Source organism: Scyliorhinus torazame, chromosome 4 (assembly GCF_047496885.1).
Source record: "Scyliorhinus torazame isolate Kashiwa2021f chromosome 4, sScyTor2.1, whole genome shotgun sequence".
NCBI lineage: Eukaryota > Metazoa > Chordata > Chondrichthyes > Carcharhiniformes > Scyliorhinidae > Scyliorhinus > Scyliorhinus torazame.
In genome coordinates this window covers 371,753,632-371,760,297 of record NC_092710.1, presented here as the reverse complement: position 1 = coordinate 371,760,297, position 6,666 = coordinate 371,753,632, and the positions used below count along the sequence as shown (strand labels likewise).

General features: G+C 51.6%; 1 long non-coding RNA gene across 1 annotated transcript; it reads right to left on the bottom strand.

Annotated features, from left to right (window-relative positions):
- Positions 1-961: 961 nt before the first annotated feature.
- On the bottom strand, positions 962-4,643 carry LOC140411241 (uncharacterized). Its single transcript, XR_011940842.1, has 2 exons — positions 3,351-4,643; positions 962-3,248 (listed from the first exon to the last, which is right to left on the bottom strand). It is a non-coding gene; the product is annotated as an uncharacterized lncRNA (long non-coding RNA).
- Between the last annotated feature and the right edge of the window lie 2,023 nt (positions 4,644-6,666).

Genomic DNA, 6,666 nt, shown 5'->3' with positions numbered 1-6,666 from the left:
TGAACTCAGCCCAACGCATCACACCAGCTTGCCACCCTCCCATTGATTCTGTCTACACCTCCCGCTGCCTCAGGAAGGCAGGCAGCATTATCAGAGACCCCTCCCACCCAGGCATTGCCTTCTTCCAGACCCTTTCATCAGGCAGAAGGTACAGAAGTCTGAAGACCCGCACATGAAATGAAAATCGCTTGTCACGAGTAGGCTTCAATAAAGTTGCTGTGAAAAGCCCCTAGTCGCCACATTCCGGCGCCTGTTCGGGGAGGCTGGTACGGGAATTGAACCGTGCTGCTGGCCTGCCTTGGTCTGCTTTAAAAGCCAGCGATTTAGCCCAGTGAGCTAAACCAGCCTTTGACATCCAGACATAGGAACTTCCCCACAGCTACAAGACTCCTCAACGACTCCCCCTCGGACTGATCTGTTCCCTGTAAGAACACTGTTCACGACGCCCTGTGCTGCTCTTGTTTGGCCTTGTTCCGCTCTGTAACCAATCACTATTCGTTGACGTACCATTTGTCAATGTTCTCTGTTGATTATTCTTTTGTCTACTATGTACGTCCTGTGTACGTTCCCTTGGCTGCAGAAAAACACTTTTCAATGTACTTCAGTACATGTGACAATAAATCAAATTCCATAAAATGCTTCCATCCTCTGCCCATTCCAAGGTTCCTCTCTCCTGAGCACCTGTCTGTTGACGTGTGTTTCCCAGGGCACAGGCACCTGCAATGAATATTGGTGAACCACAGGTATTTTTAAAAGCACAATTTACTGTATACCAATATATAATTACAGCTAGCAATGAAATGTTTGTGAGGCATCATGGGACTTAGCTAACTAACTTGACCACATTCCTTGGAAGGACCGTTGCACACAGACACACACAGAAAAGTCGCATTCAGCTGAAATGCTCCTGATCAGCAGATGCTCTGTGGGATGTTGACAACACTTGCAGCCTGTAGCCAAATTAAGGATAATAATAATCATCTTTATTAGTGTCACAAGCAGGTTTACATTAACGCTGCAATGAAGTCACTGTGTAAACCCCTCGTCGCCACATTCCGGCGCCTGTTCGGGTCACAGAGGGAGAATTCAGAATGTCCAATCCACCTAACAGCACGTCTTTCGGGACTTGTGGGAGGAAACCGGAGCACCCGGAGGAAACCCACGCACACACGGGGAGAACGTGCAGACTCCACACAGTCACCCAAAAGGGAGCCATGAATTCATGAGAGCCAAGGACAGTCGATAATAGCGTCTGGAAGCCGGGAGTAACCCCATAAGCTGTCCACGAGATGATCACACATTTCCCAGCTGCCTACTAACCAATTTCATTGGTTCTGAGAATGACTGTACAATCATTGTGATTGGATTGTGTCTAGCTGAGGAGGGCGACTAACCATCAGTAATTGTATAAATGATGATCATGTTCTGTGTTCAGTGGAGAGGAATTTCCCCGGAGCCTGCACCCCCGGTGTAATGCAACAAACTGTCGAGTGATTCGTTTGGATTCATTCCCACTACACACTGTTCCTATCCAGGTATTCCTCCTCCGGAGCACATGTTCCCATCCGGATGTTTCCCCCGGAGTACCTGTTCCCATGCGGATGTTCCCCCCGAGTACCTGTTCCCATCCGGATCTTGCTCCCCGGAGTACCTGTTCCCATCCAGATATTCCGCCCCCGGAGAGCCTGTTCCCATCTGGATGTTTATCACCTGGAGTACCTGTTCCCATCCGGATATTCCTCACCCAGAGAGCCTGTTCCCATCTGGATGTTTCTCACCCGGAGTGCCTGTTCCCATCCGGATATTCCTCCCCCAGAGTGCCTGTTCCCATCCGGATGTTTCTCACCCGGAGTGCCTGTTCCCATCCGGATATTCCTCCCCCAGAGTGCCTGTTCCCATCCGGATGTTTCTCACCCGGAGTGCCTGTTCCCATCCGGATATTCCTCCCCCAGAGTGCCTGTTCCCATCTGGATGTTTCTCACCCGGAGTGCCTGTTCCCATCCGGATATTCCTCCCCCAGAGTGCCTGTTCCCATCCGGATATTCCTCCCCAGAGTGCCTGTTCCCATCCGGATATTCCTCCCCCGGAGAGCCAGTTCCCATCTGGATGTTTCTCACCCGGAGTGCCTGTTCCCATCCGGATATTCCTCCCCCAGAGTGCCTGTTCCCATCCGGATATTCCTCCCCCAGTGTGCCTGTTCCCACCCGGATGTTCCTCCTCCGGAGTATATGTTGCCACCTGGATGTTCCCCCCCGGAGTACCAGTCCCCATCCGGATATTCCTCCCCCGGAGTACCTGTTTCCATCCGGATATTCCTCCCCAGAGTGCTTATTCCCATCCGGATATTCCTCCCCAGAGTGCTTATTCCCATCCGGATGTTCCTCCCCGGAGTACCAGTTCCCATCCGGATGTTCCTCCCCCAGAGTTCCTGTTCCCATCCGGATATTCCTCCCCCGGAGTACCGGTTCCCATCCGGATGTTTCTCCCCCGGAGTACCTGTTCCCATCTGGATATTCCACCCCCAGAGTGCTTATTCCCATCCGGATGTTCCTCCCCCGGAGTTCCGGTCCCCATCCGGATGTTCCTCCCCGGAGTACCAGTTCCCATCCGGATGTTCCTCCCCCGGAGTAGCTGTTCCCATCCGGATATTCCTCCCCCGGAGTACCGGTTCCCATCCGGATGTTCCTCCCCCAGAGTACCAGTTCCCATCCGGATGTTCCTCCCCCAGAGTACCAGTTCCCATCCGGATGTTCCTCCCCCAGAGTACCTGTTCCCATCCGGGTGTTCCACCCTGGGAATGTGCCTGTTCCCATCCGGATGTTGCTCACCCGGAATACCTGTTCCCATCCCGATGTTCCTCCCCGGAGTACCTGTTCCCATCTGGTTGTTCCACCCCGGGAATGTGCCTGTTCCCATCCGGATATTCCTCCTCCGGAGTACCTGTTCCCATCCGGATGTTCCTCCCCGGAGTACCTGTTCCCATCCGGATATTCCTCCCCCGGAGTACCGGTTCCCATCCGGATGTTCCTCCCCTGGAGTACCAGTTCCCATCCGGATGTTCCTCCCCCAGAGTACCTGTTCCCATCCGGGTGTTCCACCCTGGGAATGTGCCTGTTCCCATCCAGATGTTGCTCACCCGGAATACCTGTTCCCATCCCGATGTTCCTCCCCGGAGTACCTGTTCCCATCTGGTTGTTCCACCCCGGGAATGTGCCTGTTCCCATCCGGATATTCCTCCTCCGGAGTACCTGTTCCCATCCGGGTGTTCCACCCCGGGAATGTGCCTGTTCCCATCCGGATGTTGCTCACCCGGAATACCTGTTCCCATCCGGACGTTCTCCACGGAGTACCTGTTCCCATCCGGATGTTCCTCCCCGGAGTACCTGTTCCCATCCGGATGTCCCCCCCCCTCCCCGAGTACCTGCTCTCTTCCATAGGCTGCATGAACTCTGCACGTCCTGTTTCTCAAACACGTCCACCCAATCATATCTAATAATAATAATCTTTATTATTGTCACAAGTAGGCTTACACTAACACTGCAATGAAGTTACTGTGAAAATCCCCTCGTCGCCACATTCCGGCGCCTGTTCGGGTCACAGAGGGAGAATTCAGAATGTCCAATTCACCTAACAGCACGTCTTTCGGGACTTGTGGGAGGAAACCGGAGCACCCGGAGGAAACCCACGCAGACACGGGGAGAACGTGCAGACTCCGCACAGACAGTGACCCAGCGGGGAATCGAACCTGAGACCCTGGAGCTGTGAAGCAACAGTGCTAACCACTGTGCCACCAGCTGCCCTTCCACCCTGAGACATAGTTACAAACCATACAGATCCCAAACTGTATCCTCATTCCCAGGTGGGTGTGATCCGTTTTAATTCAGTTAATGTCCTTACACCATAATCCCTGTTCCAAATTTGGGATCATGTTGTTCGAATACAGCCTGTCACATAGCTGAGAGTCTCTGTTGCATTAGTTTGTAGTTGCGAAGATCCTGCTGGGAGACAGACGGTTGGAGGGTGGCGAGGGCCATCTGAAAATCCTCGGGCTTCAGGACCAGGTCCGAGTCTTCTGTGTCCAGGCCTGTGAGCAGAAGGAGAGTGTCATGTGAGTGTACCTTTAAGAGATGGATGGTTAAGCAATGTACCTTTAAGAAATGGAGCTGATCATATTACTGAAGTGATGTCAGAGGGTGGGGGGGAGCTGAGCTCACTTCTGTTTTTGGTTTCAGTTTGAGGAGGCAGCTGGGAGTGTCTGTGTGTTTTGCTGAGAGCTGCAGGAAGAAACACAGAGCTGGTCTGTTGATTTCTGCAAATCCAAAGACTATAAATATATTGAATGTAACCATGGGCGTCATTCTCCGACCCCCGCCGGGTCGGAGAATCGCCGGGGGCTGCTGTGAATCCCGCCCCCGCCGGTTGCCGAAGTCTCCGGCACCGGATATTCGGCGGGGGCGGGAATCGCGCCGCGCCGGTTGGCGGGCCCCACCCCGCGCGATTCTCCGGCCCGGATGGGCCGAAGTCCCGCCGATAAATTGCCTGTCCCGCCGGCGTAAATTAAATCACCTACCATACCGGCGGGACAAGGCGGCGTGGGTGGGCTCCGGGGTCCTGTGGGGGGGGGCGCGGAGCGATCTGACCCCGGGGGTGCCCCCACGGTGGCCTGGCCCGCGATCGGGGCCCACCGATCCGCAGGCGGGCCTGTGCCGTGGGGGCACTCTTTCCCTTCCGCCTCCGCCACGGTCTCCACCAGGGCGGAAGCGGAAGAGACTCCCTCCACTGCGCATGCGCGGGAAACTTTCAGCGGCCGCTGACGCTCCCGCGCATGCGCCGCCCCGACATGTCATTTCCGCGCCAGCTGGCGGGGCACCAAAGGCCGTTTCCGCCAGCTGGCGGGGCGGAAATTCCTCCGGCGTCGGCCTAGCCCCTCAATGTTGGGGCTCGGCCCCCAAAGATGCGGAGCATTCCGCACCTTTGGGGCGGTGCGATGCCCGTCTGATTGGCGCCGTTTTGGGCGCCAGTCGGCGGACATCGCCCCGTTTCGGGAGAATTTCGCCCCTTGTGTCTGTTTTTGAAGGTTTGAAGTCTTTTGGAAGTTTAAAGGAACATTTTGAAGGATTATTTAGTGTTGTAGTCTTTTGGGGTTATCTTTGAAGTAATGGGTGTTAAGATAGTCAATGTTTGTTTTTTAAAAGGTTAACCTGAGTTCATAGAATAAACATTGTTTTGTTTTAAAAACCACTTTTCCATCTCTGCTGTATCACACCTGGAGAGTACGCCGTGTGATTCCCACACCACAATCTATTAAAAGTTGTGGGTCGGTTGAACTCCATGAAACACTTTGAGGTTCTGTAAACCCAGACCCATAACAATTGGGGGATCGAGGGGGATAAAAGTCTATCAATTGGATTGGCTTAACGAACTTAAAGACAGTGAGGGGTGAGCATGTTGTGGTTGCTTTTCCAGTGTGGTATCTTAGTTTAAGTGGGGAGAGTGTTGTGAACAATGGCCCTTTCAGAGGCTCAGAAGGTTTTGGGGGTGGAGACGGTCACACGAAATACCTTACGGACAGAGACTAAAAGCAGACTGTTAGATTTGGCTAACATTACCTGACAAAATGCGAAAAGTTGAGGTAATTATGGCGGTGGCTAAGCATTTAAAGTTGCCTGAGATAGAGTTTGACTAATTGGAAATGGCAAAGATTCAGTTGCAAATTAAACAAATGGAACATGAGAAAGAATTAAAGCGGCTGGAATACGAAAGAGAGAGAGCGGAAAAAGAAAGAGAGAGAGAGGAAAAAGAAAAGGAGAGAGAAGAAAGGAGAAAAGAAAGAATAGCCCTAGAAGAACAAAGAGAAAAAGAAAGGGAGATACAGATCAGGGAAAAAGATAAAGAGAGATAGTTTGAACTTCAGAAAATGGCCATGAAACATGACAGCAGTTAAAATTGGCAGATGTAAAGGGAAACGTACAGTTGGATGATAGTGATGAGGATAGTGAGAAAGAGCGTCATAGTCGAAGGCTTGGTGGGAATCTATTCAAATATGTCCAGGCATTGCCAAGGTTTGACGAGAAGGAAGTGGAAGCCTTTTTCATTTCATTTGAGAAGGTAGCTAAACAAATGAAATGGCCACAGGACATGTGGGTGTTACTGATTCAAACAAAGCTGATAGGTAGAGCTAGTGAAGTGTTTGCATCACTACCGGAGGAGGTATCTGGAACGTATGAGGAGGTGAAAAAATCCATCTTAGGTGAATATGAGCTAATGCCTGAAGCTTACATACAAAGGTTTAGAAAATTTAAGGAAAGAATTTGGTCAAACATACATGGAGTTTGAAAGGCTCAAACAGGGTAATTTTGATAGGTGTCATGTGAGAGTACCTTTAAGAAATGGATGTTTAAGCAATGTACCTTTAAGAAATGGAGCTGATCATATTACTGAAGTGATCATAGAATCATAGAAGTTTACAGCATGGAAACAGGCCCTTTGGCCCAACCAGTCCATGCCGCCCAGTTTTTACCATTAAGCTAGTCCCAGTTGCCCGCACTTGGCCCATAACCCTCTATACCCATCTTACCCATGTAACTAAATGCTTTTTAAAAGACACAATTGTACCCGCCTCTACTACTACCTCTGGCAGCCCATTCCAGACACTCACTACCCTCT